At 42.5% G+C, this 21,668-nt stretch overlaps 1 long non-coding RNA gene across 1 annotated transcript; it reads left to right on the top strand.

Annotated features, from left to right (window-relative positions):
* Window positions 1-1,852: 1,852 nt before the first annotated feature.
* Window positions 1,853-7,541, top strand: LOC106032452 (uncharacterized). The gene is made up of 3 exons (XR_001204871.3): window positions 1,853-2,171; window positions 3,149-3,282; window positions 7,229-7,541. It is a non-coding gene; the product is annotated as an uncharacterized lncRNA (long non-coding RNA).
* The last annotated feature ends 14,127 nt before the right edge of the window (window positions 7,542-21,668 follow it).

Genomic DNA, 21,668 nt, shown 5'->3' with positions numbered 1-21,668 from the left:
GCACTTGGGACCCTGTTTCCTTTTTGACCACTTCATTATTATTTAGCAGCTCAAATCAGCTGTGTGGTGGTGGCCAAAGCAGCAGTGCTATCCGAAAACATCTATCCAAGTAGAGGTGGCATGTTATGCTCTGTGTGGGTTGGCTCCTACTTCGTACAGCAAACTCATCTGGAAACTGTAACAAACCCCGTTTTATGTAGAAATCTCAAAGATCCACCAATTACAGAATTCACGTCTGTAATTCCAAATGCACACACTTAGTGTGCCGAAACCCTAGGCTTGGGCTCCTGTACCTTGAGGAGACTCCAGGGAGCACAGTGTAGCAGTAAATGGGCACATCAGGCTCTTTGAGACCCAGTAACATTTCCTCCCTTCCTAGTTTCATCACAAACCTCTAACATCCCCAGGCTGTCAGTACAAAGGCAGCTTGTGGGACCAGCGCAGGGCCATCAGCTTTTGCTCAAAGCAAAGCATGCCTGTGCTCCTGGGGACTGCATGGGGGGGACTGTGGAGCACTTGCTAACAGCAGCGTGGTGCCTAGCTCTGCTCTGCACGGGGAAGCCTGCAGAGCCATTGTGGCACCAACTCTCTTCTATTCAAGAAAGACAAGAGAAAGAGAAGATAGTCAAAAAGATCCGCTCTTTCTGAAAGCTCTCCTCATATTTTACCATTTCATTTGAGCTCTCTGCCTTTCTTTCTTCCTCTCTTTCTTTCCCTCCCCCTGCACAAAACAATTTAAACACGAGAAAGGAGCAGAGCTGCAAAGATGCAGTATCCCACTATCATTTCTTCCATCGTCTTTGATATGCTTTAGAGTCTGGGGCATAAAAACTGTCAGCGTTAGGGAACATGACATGAGTTTAGTGTACCTGCACTCCAACACCTCTGTTACAAGAGGAATGCTTTCTGTTTGGCTTTAAAAAAGAAGAGTTTGATTTTAAGCATATTTAAAGCATGTATTTTTTGACACTGTACTTACAAGCTTTTTGCATTCAATATGTAGTTTCCTGACATTAGGACTCCCCTACGTATTATAGCCAAAGATGGGGAAACTATTATCCTGAGTGAAATATACTCCTCTATAGCAGGCAAACTGGGCTTACAAATCTGCTTTGTGCATTTTCAAGTTTAATTTTTTCCTGCTATTCATATTGCTCTTTGAACTGTATCAACAGTAGTTCGTGATAACATTTTGGTTCCTGGTTAGCATTTTACTCCACAGTCTCTTATTGGCTTCACTGGGATGAGACATTGGGTAATACACCAAACACCATGAGAAAGATAGCAAAGTGTGAACATTTGGTCACCAGGCTCCTCATTTTTGCATCAGTCATGGTTGTTACCACACTAGTGAATGGCATTTGGCTGATCTGGGTGAATTTTATTGAATTTCAGCTTCCCAAGGCACACGGTAGCCTAGCCACAGTGAGCTGGGAGGATTGGCAAGCAGGATCAGAGGAGAACTTTCACCAGCACTGTGGTGAGGAGGAACAAATGCCATACCTTGGTGGGAGGTGCACTGAGATGCAACGGCTCAGACATATGTTTGTGGGTTGTGTTACACCATGCAGCACCACTGCCTTCAACCCACTGACTCAGCAGCAGCCAGCTAGCTGGAAAATCATCCATTTCCCTTTTATGGCTCTATAACACTGTTAGAGCTCCTCCAAGGGCCTTAAAACAATAAGAAAGTCCCAGGAAATCATGTTTTGCTGACAAGCTATACTGCTGTACTCTCTTGGTCTTGCCAGCAGGTCTCATAAATGGCTCGCCTAGCTAAAGAGAGCCTCTGAAAACACACAGTTTGAGAGATACGGACTTTAAAACCCATCTCGCTGTGCCTGTGGGACATTGTCAGCCCCGCTGCAGCTCATTTGGAGAAGAAGTGGGAGCTGGTTTGAGTTCTCAGGGCACCTTGTGGCTCCCCAGACCTGGTGGGCCCACGAGGTGCCCTCTGCCTCTTCCCCCCTTGGCTGCCAGGACCAGGACAAGAAGATGGCAGCGGCCCCGTGCCGCCCCACGGGGCTCGGCCTGCAGGGAGCTGCCTCCCTTTCTCTTGCACCGCAGCCTTTGTGCGAGTGTCAGCCGAGCATCCCTCTCATCTCCCAGATTGATGGCACCGTCTAGGACTTCCAGCACAGACAAGATAAACTAAAGGCTTCTGCAGACAGGTATGTAACTGTGGAGACAGCAACGCCGCAGAAGAGGCCGCCGATCAGCCAAGTGTTTGTCCCACAGTCGACTCTCCGGCACAGCGGTCACCTTTGACATGACTGGCTGAATAGGAGTTTGTTTTCTAATTTCCATGGTTCAGCCATAGGCCACGCAAAGTAAATACAAGTAAACGGGCAACAGTGGGTTCAAAGGAACGTAAGACAAGTATTTGCCCCCTCAGAAGACAGTTTGGGTAGTGTTCACATGTGAATCAATCTGTTTTGGGTCTTTGAAGTGGGTTTGATTAAGAAGAGTGGGGCAGAGTACGAAACTGATGGGGCCAACAAAGGATTGCCCATCTTTTGGGGCATGCTCCGGAGGGAGGCTGCTGGCGTGGCAGTGCCGAGCTGCCAGCAGTGCTGTGGCACGGAGGTGAACTCTTGAGCTATTTGATCAGGGAGGGATATTTTCTCAGAAGTGACAACCTGCTCTTTGCCAGGCTGCAGCATTTTGGAAGAGCCCTAAGACAGCGAGCGCAAACAAGGAGCTTCAGTGAATGGGCAGATGTGTGTGCCCCAGGAAAGGGAAGGGAACAACACAGCCGAAAGCCTCATGCACCACCTTCCAGAGCACGAGGCGCTGGAGAGGCCAGGCACCAGGGTTGTTTTTCTTGGTGTGTTCGTTGTTGTTTTGGTTTTAAGTGTTTTATTTCATTGTCCTTGGATTTGAAGGAAACAGAATATCAAGTACCGCTATTAATGTTCCTTGAAGTATTACAGAAATACCACCCTGCACATTGTATCAAAATGCTGCCTGGCTAAGAAGTGTGTCTTGTGGAGTCTCTAACTTTCCCAGACACCTTCATGCTTTTACCATTGCACATGATTTTCCTTCTGCTAATGTACAGCATATCCCCTTCAGGGAGAAAATCTAATATTTTTTACTATTTGTGATCTGATTGACTTGGTCACTGTCACTCTTCTCCTGAAATTAGGTGTGTGCCTACCCTTTCCACAAGTAAAGATTCTGTCAACGTGCGTGACACTTTTGGGACAAGACAAAAAATTTGGATCCTGGGCATGGCTGGTGGTCAGTGGTCATTCCATAAAGGATTTCACAAAGCAACAGGTAAGAGGACTTGAGCAAACACAATTAAGGTAGTTCCTACCTCGTTTATCTATATTAATGCTTTATCTCCTGTGCTTACTAGCAATAAAAGCTAAGTAGAGACTGAATGTCATTACAGACTTTAAAAGGGTTTTAATACCTTTTAGGATAAAAGCAATCACCTGAATAAAATAAGTCTTTAAATTAGATGGATTATTCTGAAAAGTTACAGGTCAGAAAAGTCTCCAGAGCTGTTCATCAACATACCTTACAGAATCATAATGAAAAGCAAAGGCTGGTCAGGGAGAGGATGTGCTATTTTTGCAACACTGGGAAACTAAGTACACACATAAGGATATCACAGATGCAGGTAATTTCATAGCAGAGCTCCTGAAATACTGCTGAGGACACCCTGGTAAAGCCATTCGTTTATTCACTGGTAGCTCCACTCCCACCCTGTAATTCTGCTTACATGGCAGAACCTAAAAGCCTTTTCTGAGAAGAGGGGAAGGCACCTGTTTGGTACCTTGGCCATTAAAGATGAACATAAAGCCAGCGACGACAGTGCTAAAACCCAGTTGTCATCTGAAACTGACAGTGCTGGCCTGAGCCTGAGGGGATGGGGCAGGAGCTGGCACAGACACATCCTTGTAGCCAGTGGGAGAAGCACCCTTGTCTCCGCAAATATGAGCCAGATCTTCACCGTATGAGTAAAAAATCAGGCAGGGGTAAGCCAAAGAGAGAGAGGGGAGTGCACACAGCTCCCTGAGGCTCCTCTTTCTTTTCTCCTGCAGCACAATAAGAGGGAGTGTGGACTAACATACAGAGAAAGGCAGCGGCAACCAGAGGAAAAAAGACAAGCAGGAGCAAACCAAGCTTCCTTGTGTTGCCTCTTCAGTAGCCAGGGCACAGATGTGCTCCGTCTGCTGTCTTGTCCTTTGTTAACTCCACTTCCCATCCCTTTGAACCTCATTAACTGGTGCAGAAAAGAGAGCACTGGTTATTACCCCAAGTGATAATCCAATTACTTGGGATAATAAAGTGCCTCTGTCTTCGTACAACAGAGCCCAGAGCAACTACTGTTGGTAGGAAGAGGGGTGAAAAACTTGCAAAACCATTCACAAGATTTTTTTTCATCCTCCCTACCCAGGGGTTCAATTGCCATCCAGCCCTAACCATTGCTTACAGTGCCCTGCCCAGATATTTTTGGATCGGATGTTATAAACTCCTTCCTCATCCTCCTTCTTCTCTGCTGGTTATTAGGGAAGTTTAATTCTGTAATTCCCAGAAGTAAATGCTTGAGGATTTCAGTCATCATGATTGATCAATACCAACAAAATACCCCTCAATGAATATATATATTTTTTTAAGCAATTTTAAGAAATGTTCTTGAGCAGGTCATGATTTATGTGAGCATGTGTTAAGGTCAAATTCTTAAGTGACGTTTTTCCTCTTCCACAAATCTATCACAAACGAATGGCCATCACCGATATTCCCCCTGTGTTGCAAACCATGGCCAGTGATAGCACCTTGTCTGAGTGGCAGTGTTGGTCCTTCACTAGGAGAAAATGCAGGACTAAGGACTGTTGGTTTGAATCTCATATAGGAAAAGAGAATTTGGAAGGAAAGTAAAAGACACCTACAAATTTAAAAAATATAACTCCTTTGTCTGTGCCACTCCACTATTTACAAACAAGGTGCCCTAAACTCTTATTAGCGGTTGTAGAAATTAAATGTTATAAATGTAATTTCTTCCCCAACATCTACAAAAACAATTTTAATTCTTTAAATTCTTTTAAAGATTCTTTTAAAATTCTTTGAATTCTTTTTAATGTCTTTAATTTAAACAGTGAGAGATCTTGTTACATGGCTAATATCACTGCCTCTATTCCCAGGCTGTATCATTCCCATTACACTATGTCCCTTGGAAAATCCTTGTCTCTTTTGGCAAATACAAACAGTGATCTGCTGCTAAATGAGACACCATTTCACCTGCTCGTGTTCTGACATCAAACCTTGAGAACTGTTTTCTGAAAAAAAGAAAAAAGAAACACACCAAAAACTATTTTTCATGTCTCTGGACAGAAAGTCAAATGAGGATGGGAAAAAAAAGGCAAAGCAAAATGATTTATACATTCCAAAACATCTTCCCAGGCACATTCCTGCGATGCACCTCCAGTAGTAAGCAGCACAAAAAGATCTCAATAAAGTCTCAGACTCTTCTTTTTGAAGGAAGACGGTTCATAACATAAATGAGAAATGCTTGCTTATTTTACTTTTTACTTTCTCACAGGGAAGGGAAATTTTGTGGAGGGTGCGATCTTGGTGGAAGACGAGATTTAAGGAGTAATGGGAGGGCACAGAGGGTTCATTGTTGGGCCAGCAATCCGTCATGCAGGAGGGCTGTCATAGGAGCCCCCGAGGGGCCGGCAAGGCAACGCCCGAGCTCCGTGGCGGAGGGGCACGCTGGCTCACCTTGGGCTGCCCAGCTTGGCTCCCCGTGCTGCACCTCCCGCCGGGGGCGGTGGGGCGGGCTGACCCCCGCCCTAAATCACTGGCCAAGGGAGAGCCGCACTGAGGGCGAGAGGGCCGGCGGAGAAAGGGCTGAGATTTACAACTGTACAATACCTCTCTCTTTTGAAAATTAAATGGCGTGTTAGAGAAAATAAAAGAGGGTTCACGGAAGGGGGTGAGCCCATGCATGACCAGTTCAGGCTTCGGGACGGAGTGGACGAATGACTTCAGTCCGTCAATTGAGTTATTGTGCTGGAGGGGAAGCACGGCACCATGAAGGGCATGCTGGGCTGTGGCGGGGCTCCGGTGCAGCTCCTGTCCCAAAGCCAGAGTCAGCTACATAGCAGTGCGCTGGGGCTGTGGGGAGCCTCCTGTCCACACGGTGCCCGCAGAGGAGCACGGGCAGGGCTGCCCTGGGCAACTTCACCGGGCTCAGCTGCCTGCTGTCTGCATGGGACCAGCCCTTGGGTCTCCTTGGTGTAAGATGCTGATCTGGAGAGGAAGCTGGTTTTATTTGTGAGGATGATGAAAGGCTTGAGATTTTCGTCAATACTGGCATGTTGGCGGGTTGAGAGGAAGCCCTTGGTGGTGACTTCCCTTGGTAAAACACATTTCTCCCCTGACTTCCAAAACGATGGAGCCCAGTGGGGTCAGCAGTGCCAGGCAGGACACCACTGCACATCCCAGCACTGCCCAAAAGTCCCAGGCCACCGACAACTGGTGTAACACAGCACAGCTTCACTGTGGGCAACCCTGCAATGGGCAATTTATATCAGCTGAGGATCCAGGCTTTTGTGTTGTTAAAGACACAGTAGAAAAAAATCTGTTGTGAATGAAGGAAGCTCCGACTAAAAAGTCCCAACAAGTTAGCTCTTTATTCTTTATCAGTGAAGTCTGCACACAATGAAAACACGGACAAGGGAAATTTGCACAGCATTTAACTTAGGTCAAAAAAACAAGTAATTTGTTAAGTGGCAAGGGCACCAACACGTGCCATGTCACGCTGGATTTTCTTTAAAAATAAAAAAAATAACAAAGTTAAACTTTCAGTCAACCTGAAAATATTTGCTTTTTATGGGGGCAGTGCGGAACGAATGGGACAGCAAATCTTTCTTCGGTTGCTCGTTTACAGAGACTGAAAAGCTCTATAGAGACAGTGGGAAAAGAAGGAAAAAGGAGGGGTTGCAGAGAGGGAGGAAGAAAGAAAGAAACAACAAAAAGAAAGAGACAGAGGAAAAAAGGAAGAGAAGGGAAGAGAAGGGAAGGAAGGGAGGGAGGGAGAAAGAGAAGGAAGGTGGGATGGAAAGAGGAAGGAATTAAAAAACACAAGCACTGAAAGTCTTTATTAACACAATATTATCAAAGGCAGTTTTTAAAAATGTACTGGGCTGAGAAACCAAACTCCTTGGACTACTGGTAATCTCACTGCTGACTTGAGAGATATCTTTTGCAGAAACAGAGACTCAGGAGAAGCCTCTGGTCAGGAACACAAATGGAAAAGGAAACACGAAACATCCCCGGGATGAATGCAGGAGCTGTCCAGAGCAAAGAGGGAAATCCTGGTGTCTGTGCGGTAGCACGAAAACTGACAGGTACAAATCCAACCTCTGAAATGCCAGGCAGATTTTCTCTGATTTTTCCAGATTACCTGATTTGCTGACTTTTGGAAAATATTGTGAGATTCTTGGACCAAAATGCAAATGAATGACCTGCGAATTCTCAGTGGCATTAAAGACTCTTAATTGGGAACTCGTTATTTTACTGAATTCATTTAAAGTCATGTAAAAGGGGGAACCATCAAAATAGATATTCTCATGTTATCCTCTAGGTTTTCCCCACTTCAAGTACTATTCCACAGAACTGAAAGTTTTCCCTTCCCCTTTCAAATACACATTCCCTGATCCTTGTCATTAATAATCTTGATTCTGTTCTTGCTTTGAATATCTTCTCCAGCTTCTCATAGTTATTTCATTCCGTCCCCTTTCCTGACAGCAGACCTATGTTCTCCCAGAAGACGTTTCTATTTACATTTTTTTTTATTTAATTCTTCCCCTTACCTTTCTGAATGCAAGTTCAGAAAGGACTGCTCTCCAGACTATTTCTATTTCTATTATTTCTATCTCTCTATCTCTATCTCTATCTCTATCTCTATCTCTATCTCTATCTCTATCTCTAATCTCTATCTCGTTTGAAATGCCTTTCATCCTACTAATTACTGCCCAGAGTGATGCCACAGAACAATACTGTGTTGTAACTTTGCAGTGCTTCCTGCTCACACTCACACAGGCACACACACAGAGACACAACCGTGTTGGGAAAGCAGGAATGCAGGCGAGTTTTGACCTCTGGTGTCCACACAATGAGCCACGGACGATGCAGAAGGTTGGCTGCTTCTATACAGACCTGCTTTTGTGCTCTTGTCCAGGGCTTGATCCTTGGAGCCCTGCGTGCTCAGTAGACGCCAGAGAGATAGATGTGATCTGTTAGCCTCATCCAGCGCCGGCAGCTGAGCCATTTTCACACAGGCAGGCAGGTATGGCAAAGCCTGGGTAACAGATGAGAACCCATGGGGAGCTCTTGACTATGGAGAATGAAAAATCAAAAGAAACCATATTGGACACAGATACAAAAGGAGTCCCCTGTTCCTTTTCTATCCCCCCTTGTTTCTTTTCTCCTCTTCCTTACCAGGCTGTAATGAATGTGGAAAACTGCTTCCCCCCTCAAAGTATGTGAGGACATATAGATTCCAGATGCTATTCTATGCAAATACTTCCACCCTTCCCTGCCCAGCAGCACCGCCAGTTAACCCTTCTGCCTGTTTGCTGCCTTTTGCCCTCCACACTGCTGTAAGAAAGAAAAAAAGAAAAAAAGAAAAAAAGAAAGAAAAAACACCTTAAAAATACCTTAACCTTTATTTTCAGAGTACAGCTTACAGCTTAACACCCTACATATTGCATTTGGGCTCAGCACAGCTGAAGGCACAGAGCCGCAGTTAAAACATTTCTGGCATTGAAGTTAATTTGATGTTTTAATCACATAACATCATGGAAAAAAAAAAAAAAAGGAAAAAAAAAGAGGTTAATTCCTAACAGTGTTAACAGTATGAGCTCTCCCTTCTAGTCTGTTTGTAGCACGTCCAGAGTTAGAGACATTTGTCTTGGTGAAAACAGTCTGTAGATGACTTTTAGCATAAATACATGCAAATTAAAGGGAATTAAAGGAGAGTACATAAAGCACAGGAACCTTAAGGATCTGTTTCTTGGACAGCTGTGAGTCTTTTTTCTCCCACTGACAGTTTTGTGAGCCTTGCTTCACACAAGTCATAACCCAAAATGCTTTTGCTCAGTAACTAATATAGGACCAGTTGCCCCACTCCTGGTGACTGCAACTTATTCACAAACCTTCTGAAAGCTGTTTCCATGTCCAAGGAGAAAAGAGAGATGTAGAGGGCAACAGAAATCACTATTTTAACAGATATGATTTTTCTCAAAGAGAAAAAAAAACTCTCCTGAGATTTTATGAAAGACTCTCCTACCAAATAAAATTGTTTTTGTGGACTTCCTATTTGTAATCCCTTAGCACATGAGTGTGTCTATCTGGCCGCACATACCCCAGGATCACCCTAACGACAGCAGCAGTGCAGCTCCAGGGTTTTGATCAGTGTGAACTACGATTTGATTTAATCCCTCCCCGAACTCAAAAATGGATTACTTAGCTTTGTTGTGACAGATTGATGGTAAGATTTGAGAGAGTACCGTAAGAGAGAGAGGTCTCAGGCATGAATACAGAAGGCTCACATGCTCAGACATTTATAGAGAGATGGATACGTTCTCCTCAAAAAAATAAATACACTTTTTGTGTGGCACTCACACACTCTGACTCCTGGCAACAGCCCTTTCTGCATCTCGTCACGTGGGACTGAGACACTTGCGATGCAGTTTTGTTAGTATTTCATTAGTCTGTACCAGGCTTTCCTTAAGTTCCAAGGGTATATTCTGCTCCATGAAATATGTTTTATCTGATTTGCATTGGGGTCCTGCACAGAGATGACATGGAGTCTCCGTATCGATTTGTACTAGATGTCAAGAACACACAATGCTTCTTTATGAGCCTTGCTTTGATCATCCAGTACAAAAGTATGTTAAAAGTTGGGGGGGTTAGTAATTTGGTTGTAACATTTTTTAACAATCTTTCTAAAAGGAACCACTGAATTAAGGAAATTTACTAAGCAATCAAATGAGTCTTGTATTGAAATAATTTCCCCAGTGTCCTAAGTGACAGGTAGAAGTGGTCTAGGAATGTTCACCAAATTTTCCAAACAAGTTTACTCTATCCTGCTTCAAGCAATAAGCTGAATGACAGCGAAGATTGTATTTTTATTTATTCAGTTCTTTATTTTTGTTTGCATGGGCAAAAATGAGTTTTTAATGCATTGCTTTTCTCAAGTTCGTTAAAAGGAAGTTCACTTAGGAAAAGTGAAACTAGATAAATAACTTCATATGATTTGTAAGAGGTGGTAACCGTTGTATTTGTTCTTAGCAATGCTGTTTTCTTTCCTTAAGAATCAACTAGTAGGAATGTTCTGTAGGGTGGGAGCCTTGTAGTTGAACCTGAAGCACTGAAGATTAACTGAGAGTATCATAAAATCACTATTTGGCTATAGGTGTATATGTAACACCTTTTGATCTGTGCTGTAGAACAACAACTTACTCCAAACACAGTATTTCACTGATTTTGCTGATTTACAGCTTCTGCTAACCTGGTGCCTGCTCCAGAGCCCATGGGAGCCCTGTCTTTCTACTGACTACAGCAAAATATACTGCGTAAAAATAATCTCCTTTCCCTGAGACACCCATCCTCTCTGGTCTTTACTTCTGTGGTGATGTACCAGGCTCCAGTCTTACTGGTCTTCTTGACCAGCAGTCAGAAGCATGAAAGCAGCAGAGAGGTCACAAAGCTATGCTTTTTCTGCTGTCTCTCTGAGTGCCTCTTCTCAGTGCCAGGGCTGTGCCAGTCTTGCTTTAGTTTTTGCTCCACTGGCCACAAAGAGTGCTACAGAAGTGAAGACCAACAGGAGTATCATTTGGGACTGGAATTTGGATGTGAGCTATGAAGGAGGTGACAGTTCTTCCATAATTCCTTAAAAAACAACCTTTTCCACACTTAATGAAAGCAAAACAGAACCTCTGTCATCACAAGTGCAACCAGAAAAAAACATTAGGGGTAAATAGTCATGTTTAACTAGGAAATGGGGAAGGGTCACCTGATCTCCTGATCTGTTTCTCTTCTCACTATAGATCTTTCTTGTTTTGCTTTATTGCTTGAAAAAAAAAAAAAAAAAGGCATTGGGTATAGGTTGTTGTATGTGTGACTTTGTATGTGCTTATACGTACCAGTTTGCTAGCATTTAAATTACCTCCAGAAACCACGTTTCTCTCAACACAAATGGGTTGTTTCTCCCTGGACTACGAGTACCTTTTTCTCATCACTTTGAATGCTTCAGTGAGAGCTCACCGTGCTCCCCAGGAATCTCAGAGCCTGTCTTGCTCAGGCTCATGTATCTGTAAACAGCCTCCACATGCTACCCATACCTCCCGTGGTGTCCAGGCTCCCTACCATGGAATATCTGTCTTTCCAGGCTGCAACTCATTTCTCTTCAGAGACACTCTGTTGCTTTCTTTCTGATGTGATTTAGAATTTAGTTTATGATGCTTCCTGAAGTTCTGGAAATAACCTCAATGCAGAAAGAGTACAGCCCTTACTGACTGCCGTGAGTACCCAAACTGGTGGGAAAGCTGTCTTTCCAACAGAGTTAACACAGCAAGGTCTTTCCTGGGTATGCTGTTTTCTAGTGAGAAAAATGAGTAATCTCAGAGACTGTGAGTTTGATATAAGTAATGGAGACAGCTCACCATTAAAAAACAAGTGTAAATGACCAGACTTGGTTGATAAACAGGGGGATTCCCAGTTTCTGTGGCATGTGGACTTGGTGTTATAGATTTTGCAGCTACTGCAATTCTTTCTAGAAGATGGGTCAGTCAATAAGTAAAGCAGTGAGCTGTGCCCAGGAACCTATAAAGTGACCAATCCAAAAGCTAGAGAACAGCAAATGTTGGACCAAGGAAACAGATGTAATCTGCCGTATTTGCTTCTGATAAACTGATGGAAACCATATAGAGGATTTTGATATTTATAAAGGTGATTGCATGCTTATAAGAATTTTTCTATTGTCTTTAGGGACGATACAGAAAAAAAATGGGGCTTTCCCAAAGTGTAAGGACTAGGGGTCCCCAGACTGGGAGTGCACAGATATTCAACATGCCTAAAGGGCAATGTGTTCCACTGGAATGAAATCCACTACGACACAAAGTAGTAAGTGTGAGAAGCCTCATCAGAAACCTAACTGCTTATGGAAGAACTTTGTTGAAGCCTACTCACAGACAATTTCAGATTTTATGCGATGGCAATTCACAACTACAAAAATGGTCCAGCACATATCATCATTTGAATGTGTCAACACCATAAAATATAATGGAGAGCTCCTTGACCTAATATAGTCAGACTTTCCATATGGCCTCGCATAAAATGTTATGAAAGAATTGGAGAATTAGGAATGAAAAATATTGCTGAGAGGCAGGAAACAAAGAACAAATGGCATTTTGTCATCGTGACACAAGCTAATGATGGTCTCTCACGAGGTTACACATTATGTTTCATGTTGTAAAGCTAGCTGGAGAAATACTGATGCTGGGACTAAACAGCTCCTCACAAACAAAAATGTCTCACAAAATCTGATCAATTCAATTTGGAAAAAAATCTGGAAAAAGAAAAGTTCTGGCAAAGTTTCATTTGAATGATTGGGAAATAAAATATCCATCTTCCACTTGACTAAATTTCCTTCAAAAAACATAGAGATTTATCTTCAAATCCTATATTGTGCTGTATTATGCCTTTTAATTGGTCACATTTGTGTGGATAAAATATTTCAGATAAATCCAGTGATTATTCTTCTATATTTTTCCTTTTGATAATTCCAAACTAAAGACCCATGCAAGACAACACCGTGCACATTGGCAAAAGAACTTTGGTGACAGTATTCAAAAAGTTTATTAAAAGAAATAATATTGTATATATTAGAGGAAAAATATCAAAGAGGTGAGGATGGCTACCAATGGAAAGCATAACAAAAGAAAGAGATTGATGACTTCTTTGGATGCCAAGTTGTTGCCTGTGCAGGGGTCCCTGGGACTGGCTGGGCACTGCTGCTGCTCTGCTCCCCATCCCACATGTTTTGGCTGCTGTGGTCCCTGAAGCATGGTCACAGGCTCGCTCCGTGCTGCCAACCTGTTAGCCCTGATGATGAGTGCTAAGGGCTCTCCAAAATGAAAAAAAGGACTGTTAGAATTAAAATGGGAGATTGTTTACTGACATATTTTACTATCAACTGCTTGCTTCTCTCCCTTTTCCTGACTATAATTTCTTGGCAGAATTATCTGGTTATGCACTGTCGTATCAACATAACAAACTAAAGAAGGGAAATCTTCTTCTTCATGACTGGGTGACTAAAAAGAGCTGAAACTCCAGGTTAAATTCACCTGCTGAGCAAATTCCCTTTATAATCTGCAAAATAACAGCAACAAAAAGGTCTTGGAACTCATCAGCATAGGGGGCAGTGTAATTACAGACTTGGGAGTAATTACAAATAAGAAAAAAAAAGTAAATGTTCCGTTTAGGAAGCTTGAGCTCTCCCCTTGGGGCTCATCTTCATCTTCAAGGTGTTTAGGAATGGTTCTGATTTAATGCCCAGACAGTGAGGGGTTCATCTGTTAGTGTTTCATTGTCACATATATGGTCAGTTCTTTCATTATTCCAGTGACAGCCTGAACTGCATAAGCAACTGAAATGCACTTAAAGCTACATATAAGCTCCATGTAACATTTCTCTGATTTTCCGTATTATATCTCTAGTTCATAGCAAGTTTGGGTCTCATGCACGTGGGTCAGCCTGTCCCACCAGGAGAGGGAAAGTTTGGAAGCAACCATGGGCAATGGTTCTTCCCAGCTCTGCAGAGCACAAATGGAAGCTCGTGTCCTGGGCGGTGCAACAAGGAACACAGTCTGTGCAGTCTCATCTATCGGCCAAGCAAGGTCATTTAATTTCACTCAGATCCCAGACATTGCTGTTATTATTTCTGGGATTTTGATCCATGCTTCCACACTGGCCTGTCAGCATTAAATAAATGGGTTTTGTGCCCTATGACAAGAAGGATGGTGTTGAAGTGATGGACATCATGTCTCCTTGCTCTGTAACATACGATGTCATTTGTGCATCACATTAATTTCTGAAAACAAAACAAAACAAAGCAAAACAACAACAACAACAAAACAAACAACAACAATAACAACAACATCAACAACAACAACAAAACCAACAGTGGCTTCCAACCCAGCCCATTCTGGGAGTCTTTCCTTGCTCAGGTTGCATTCTGGGCATGAACTGGATAAACTCAATTAATGCAAAAAAGGCTCGTTGGTGTCAAATAGATGGTTCCTAGTCCCAGATGTGTCATGCTCAGTTAGTGAATAACAGAGTGTCAAATAAAGCAATAAATCTTCTTACTTGCTGACTGCTGTGCAGGGCTGCCATGCGAAGACACTCACATGCTCGCTAATTCTGTGTGATGAGTGAAGCTGGCTGCAACCCTGTCATTTCCAGAGGCCAGCAGAGAGGTGCAAACATATTGAGTTGGGATGAGTGCTGGATCAGTCTCCCTTCCTCAACACCTTGAGGCCATTCTTGGAAATCTGACAGCAATATGCCATGGAAACACTGTCAATTTTAAGCTTGATTTCAGCGAGGCTGTTCACGGTGCAAGGTGGTGCCTAGGGAAGGAAGTAATGGTGCAGCTGGGCTCTGTGTTTGCTAAATAATTGACATTGTTCATACTTTTTACCAAACGTTCATGCTGGGGAACACTCTGGTATGCTCTGGACAGAGAGTACTGATAGATAGCTCTCACTGCATGGACCATGTTCTGTACGAACCACACTGAAAGAAAAATTAACTCAGTATTTGGGGCCAACCACCCTTTGAGTTCTGCATTGAACTCCTGGATGGGAAAGCTGAGGCAGCCTATAGGGATGGTAGGTATCCGCAGACCTAAGGCAGATGCCACTGATTCACTCCAGGCAAAAAACTGACAGAATGGGCTCTAGGGGAAAGCATGAGAGCAAGGCGTCTTACATATCTTAGGGACATTTCAGCAGGAAGGCAAAAGCAAGAGATCAAACCTCAACAGGTTGTTGCGCAGCCCTTGGGTCTTACAGTGCTTGGTATGTCTGCCATGTGGTGATGATTCTCAGTTGATAATGGCCTGCCTGGATTCAGACTGGTTACTCCTGTTATCCAAATTCCAAGACCTGTTATGTTATGGCTGTCAATGGGGAGACTTCAAAAAAACCTTCTCACATCATGCAAGGACACTGGGTGTTGTAGCTGGAATCCATTAAAAAATAGACCTTTAACCATTTCTAGTGTAGTATGTAGGCTGATGTTCATGTAGATAGGCCGGTATAGACACCATCAAGAAGCAAAGCCTGAGTATTAACAATTTCTGTGTATATTTCATCCCCTTTTGTCAGAAAGTCCATGCTTATGTGTTGTAGTTGGCTATACTCCGTATCTTTCATTGAAAAATGTCTGACTTGCCCAATCTAGTTGGCTCCTCTATTCAGATTGGGTGAATAATGCTTCACACTTACCATCTCCCCTTTTTTTGTTGTCTTTATCCTGGGTCAACTTAACCTTTGGGTATACTTGAGAAGAGAAGCAATGCAGGAGTCAGAGAAGAAATGTAGTATTTAAGCCTACTTGAGCTGGTCAACACTTAAAGCCTCTGGGGACCCAAAACTACCACTGATATGAAGTGTCAGCACTTGAAAATGAATACGGTCATTCAACAGGGAATAACTAGGCTGCCCAGGACCAGAGTTTAAGTGTATAAGGATTTTCCTTCGAAGTAATCGCTGTGGCCTCCATTTAGAAAAACTCTTGAAACCATTCTTCATTTTAAAGCTTCGTTTTAAAAGTTGCTCTGACAGGACAGTGAATGCACTTAAGCCAGAGCAGAAGAGGGAACCCTGCTGCCAGGAAGGGCCAGGAACAACCAGGTCCTCTGGCCACTGCCAGAAATAGTTGGAGAGCTCAAGCAGCAGCTGGTCATACATGATGTGACACTTCATGGTGTACTGTGTGGGGGCTTATGGTGTTAATGATGTCAGGATGAGAAGAGAGACGACAAGACAACACTGCTAGGCTTAGTTTTGTCCCTTGGAAGTGTTTGGCCCTCGTTTATCTGTCTGGGAAGTAGGTCTGGTTTTGGGGTGCAGTTATTCCTCTTTCAGGACAGTTATGCCTGGTGAATATTTGCAAGTTGTTCTAGACAATGTGAAGTGACTGCTTTTAACTGTTTAGCTTCCACCTTAATTTTTCTCTAAGATTAATCTCACCACATATAGTTCTTCAGGTCTCCACAGTGCCATACAGGTAGGAATCCTACTTTGTTGTCTATGTGATGAGCAAGTGCATCATTGCTATTGCAGCCCTCATCCAAACAGGTACATGAGCACAACTTTTATTAAGTGTGCCACTAAGTCCCTCGCCTCCAAAAAGTTAGGTATGTGCAGAATCTCTGCCTGCAAATGTGAAAGGGATAGTCAAAGGGGACTGGGAGCAAATCAGAAACAGAAGTCTCAGTCTCTGTTTCCTGAACCACATTAAAAACCACTCGGCCTCCTTTCTGAGATATTTTGCTTCTTGCTATGTGGTGAAATCACTTAATATCTTATGTCTGATCATATTTCACCCTACTGAAAAAAAAAAAGGTGCGTTCTGTAAATTCTGTTTCAGGTCCCTTTTTTTTTCTTCCCACCACTATTATTGAGTCACTTTAAAAGAGGTAAAGGGGGAAAAACAGAGGGAAAAATGAGGAAGTGCAGCAAAGGCTTTGATCTGTCTGTGGCATAAAACTGGATTATAATGTCATTTGCTAACTGACAGATCATTTAGTGTCCTGGAAGAGTCTGTTTTCACACCGCTGAAGCTCTCACAGGGGAATTCTGTGTGGGCTCCTTATTGTCAGAGCTATTTTTCACCCAATTTGTTTCCAAATGATGTCTAACCTGAGGTCTTCCCACTGAGAGGGCTTTAAGCAATGATTAATGAGAAGTGTTTTGCCAGACCCACCTGGGGAATGGCCCATCTGCGAACTCAGGTAAGATGGAGCTGCCTACAAGGCACTGGCTTGTGAATGGCAGGCAGCTTCCCATGGCTTGAGGCATAGCTCACAGCAAAGGCAAGGTGTTCACTGTTTGCATCTCAGTGATTCATAAAAGGACCGGAGATAAATGTCACTCACTCCATCATTAACGTCTAGTGTGAAGAAACAACCTCCCCCTCTGGGGACTGCTCCCCTGCTTGTTCCATATTCAATTATAATGTGCGCGCAGCATATGTACAGCACCTACATGGGGCACATCTGAAGTGACCTAAGATCGCCAGCCCTGCTAGCTCTGTTTAAAGGTTGCAGGTTAAAGCAGGCACATTTTCATGCATCCTCCTGGCTCTCAAATATGTTCTCGTTTGAGCTGTGAGCTCCTGTACCTTCCTTCAGGTGGTGGCTCTGTGCACTGCTGTACATCCACCTCTACCTATATCATTGTTGTGGTGGAGCACGTGGGAAAACTATGGTTTTAAGCCTAAGCTCGCTTCAGCAGTTGGACAGTTTTGCTCTGCCAGCAAAATCCAATTATCCCTGACCTCCAAAGCAGAGACCTTTTCAGATCTGAGCGTCTTAGTTACATGTAGGCAGGAGAGCTTTATCTTGTATTCTCCTGAGAGACTTCTCCTGTGTGTAACATTGCTAACAGCAAGCGTGAATTTCTTGGTAAATGCCTAAAATTGTTATCAAATTGCTCACATAAAAGTTAAGAAGCCCTGAAAATTTGGTTTCTCTCTGTATTTATGAGGCTGAAATCTGAGCATATTTCTTACAGAATAATTTCCCTCCGCTGATTTATGCGGAAGCTCCAGGCTCGGTTATCATCTGGAAATACATTCCTATACTGTCTGTGCCATTTAAATGCAGCATCCTACTGTCCCGTCTGTCAAGACCAAAACATAATGGGTCCAACTGTCTATGAATAAAACAGATTGTTTGTAGGGAATATTTATTGCCGATAAAGAGCAAGAGTTTATATTGGCAAAAGCCGTCCTTCTTGTAAATAGCTAGAGGCTCCCAACATCCCCTGACTTTCAGCAGTGTTTATTCCGTTGAATGTGGATCCAAAACATTTCTCACTCACTGCTTGGCAAGACAAGATTGACAGTGGTTTTCTAACCAACTGTTCTGACACCGGCAGTGCGTTTTGCCTGAAATTTCACCTGCAAAGCAATCTCCCACTTTCTTTAACTACTTCTCTTGCCAGCAACATGTTTACCATGATTTAGATGTCTATTATACGCATGAACGACTTGTCTACTTAATTTCATCAAAAAAATGAACCCTCATAAGTGGCACAGATGCTGGTATGATGGTAATCAAATTAGTTTTTGGACAGGTTTATGGCCACTTGCTGTCAGTTAAGCTCTCTTTGGCTATCTTCACTCCTAATACAGTTTTGATGGTGATTAATGGCTCCATTAATACTCTGTTTGTGCTGTGATAGACACCACATTATGGTCTTGTTTGCTGACCACAGATGATCATGTATTTTTATAAACTCAGTTCTGAAGAAAATATTAGTCATATTTAATATGTCACCATTACATATTGCTATGCAGAGGTCACACAGAGAGACCTTGCTCTTATATCCTGCTCACCACAGATGAGCTTCTGTGCTGCTAAGAGAGGACGAGGCCCCACAAAGAATGTGCTTGGATTAAATGTTCATCAAGTTTTCTCTTGCTGGTAACATGCCAAAGATCTTGCTATGCTGATTCCTCCTGGCTATGCCGTCCTGCCATCAGTCCTCCTTTCTCGCTTGCATCCTTCCAACTTAATTGCTTTGTCCTGAGATCCAAGAAAGGTGGTTTGTTGTTATTGTTGTTGTTTGTTGTTGTTGTCTGTTTGCTTTTATTTATTTATTTATTCTGCTTTTTCCCTTTTCTAGCCCTCTCTCTGCTCATTTTATCATTCTCTCATTTCGTTCCCTTTCACAGGCTTTTCTGAGCTGCCCACAATCAAGAAGTGAGCCTGGTCAAACCATTTTTAACTCGTTTGTATCCATTGCCACCCAACCACTAACCCTATGGAAACAGGGTAGAAACTGATACTTGCTTTGGAGGATCAAACATAATACATTGCTGGTCACACTAGTGATGGACAAATTACAGCTGGAAGGAGACCATGGGAGGTTAAAAGTGCCACTGAATTTCCCATGGCTTGTGCTGAAACTCAGTGCAAGAGCAGTATCTGGGTAAAATTCTCCTATTAAAAAAGCTGTAGCTATTTTTTAACCTAAACATTGGGAAGCAGACTTTATTTGGGAACAGTGCTGCAGATCCTGGCATTTTGCTCTTCATTGCTGGCCATCCATCCTCAGCTCCCCACAGACCTACAGAAGCACACATACATGCTCTCATGCTATTCACTTGCAAATAGTGCGATAGTGCAGGGCACTGGAATATACCCACAAGTTTCTTTATGTTACTCAGTGAGGAACAGAAAGAAAATGGCCATAGAAAGAGGCAAATTGACATATTAGAGATATTTGCAATGATTTTTTTAAGTAGTTGAAGAAATACGGGGGCTTTGTTTTGTTTAGTTTTGTCCTATTTGCCTCCAGTAATTAAGTCTAGTTTCTTTCTAGCCATATTTGATTTTTATGTTCATCTGTGCACTCGCCTAAACCCCACCCACTTGCTCCTCTGCAAATATTTATTATGCAAATGGTTTGTTTTGAATTGGGTGATCTGAGCAGATGCCCATTTCTGTATAACTGTTCTTTAGGAAAATTGCAGAGTAGCTGGGTAACACATTACTGAACTAGTTAAATAGTTATGATTGGTATTGAATTGCTGTAAATGCTCCTTGTAGAGTTCTGTTTTCCAGGTGACAACTAGCCTTTTTCTGCCTACAGCTACCTCTAACTATGTCCTCCTATCAGGCCAGCACCTTTAACTCACCAGCTCTTTCTCTGAAAGAAATGACTCTCCCACTTCCTTTAATTCGATAATTTTCTGTAATATCCCTTCACATAGGCAGCTAGGTTACCATTGGCAATCATTTTTTTTAAACTTGTATTGAAATTTATTTTCTAATAATAAAAAACTTCTTTAAAATCTGTTATTAAACCTCCCATCCACTAAAAATTCTGAAACCGGTATGACCTCCCTTAAACCAAGTGCTTCCTCTTCTGATCTTCTCTTGGACTCCAAATGAATCCAGAAGAAAAAAAAACCAATGAACCAACCAAAAAACAACAATAAAAACACAAGTATTTGAGAGCTGTGATCAGTAGGAATGAGGGATATGATGGGACTACTTCCACAATGCAGCCATGAGATGTATAAGAGCAAAAGCTCAAGATAAGATCCTCAAGGAGGGAAAAAAAAAAAAAAAAAAAAGGTCGTGTACGGATGACTCATATCATTCATTTATCTTAAACATAACCTAAGAGATTACCGATGAGGACCGGTCATTAATGTACACTCACACGGATCAGCGTATACCAAAGTTTGCTTACACAGGTACATAGACACGTGCTAGAGCACACGCATATTTATGTATAAACACAGTGGTGTTTCTACTAGGCAATCGCCTTGTGAGCTTCCTTGGCCATTCTGTCTTCTCATTGCCTCTTCCTTTTATTTGGGATCCCTAAGGTAGTCACATACTTCCTCTTTTTTTTCTTTTCTTTCTTTTCTTTTCTTTTCTTTTCTTTTCTTTTCTTTTCTTTTCTTTTCTTTTCTTTTCTTTTCTTTTCTTTTCTTTTCTTTTCTTTTCTTTTCTTTTCTTTTCTTTTCTTTTCTTTTCTTTTCTTTTCTTTTCTTTTCTTTTCTTTTCTTTTCTTTTCTTTTCTTTTCTTTTCTTTTCTTTTCTTTTCTTTTCTTTTCTTTTCTTTTCTTTTCTTTTCTTTTCTTTTCTTTTCTTTTCTTTTCTTTTCTTTTCTTTTCTTTTCTTTTCTTTTCCCCTAAAAACTACATTAAAGTATACCCCCACAAAATGTGTAATCATGTTATATCTTCCAGTTTGCCTGATTCAACAGTTATAAAATCAGGTGAAATAACCAGAAGCCAAAGTTTTCACAGACTGCCCTGCATTATCCTGTTACTTCAGTGGCTCCATCACCTGCCATGAGTAAGATACCAGACCTATTGTGAAATCTTGTTATTATGGGCACACTACATTATATTATTTCTATGAAAAGTGAAGTTGTCTATAGGAAAGTGTCTCCAATAGTGTCTAATCAGAATATTAACGTTGAAGTAAGTGTACCAAAACATTTTTTCTCATCTTCTTCTCTGCTCATCTGTGCTGCTGTGGCAAAATAATACATTTTGGCTGTGTATCACAAAATCACAGAATGGAGATGGAAGGGACCTCTGGAGGTCACCTGGTCCAACCCCCTGCTCAAGCAGGGTTACCTACGGCTGTTGTCCCAGGAGCACATCCAGGAGGCTTTTGAAGCTCTTCTAGGAGGGAGGCTCCACAGCCTCTCTGAGCAACCTGTGCCAGTGCTCAGTCACCCACACAGTAAAGAAATGCTGCCTGGTGTTCAGAAGGAACCTCCTGTGTTCTAGTGTCTGCCCATTGCCTTGTGTCCTGGCACTGGGCACCACTGAAAAGAGCCTGGCTCCATCCTCTTTGCACTCTCATTTTAAGTATTTCTATA

Source organism: Anser cygnoides, chromosome 3, assembly GCF_040182565.1.
Source record: "Anser cygnoides isolate HZ-2024a breed goose chromosome 3, Taihu_goose_T2T_genome, whole genome shotgun sequence".
NCBI classification, from domain to species: Eukaryota; Metazoa; Chordata; class Aves; order Anseriformes; family Anatidae; genus Anser; species Anser cygnoides.
Note: the sequence above shows the minus strand (reverse complement) of the source record. Positions and strands in the feature narration are given on the sequence as shown.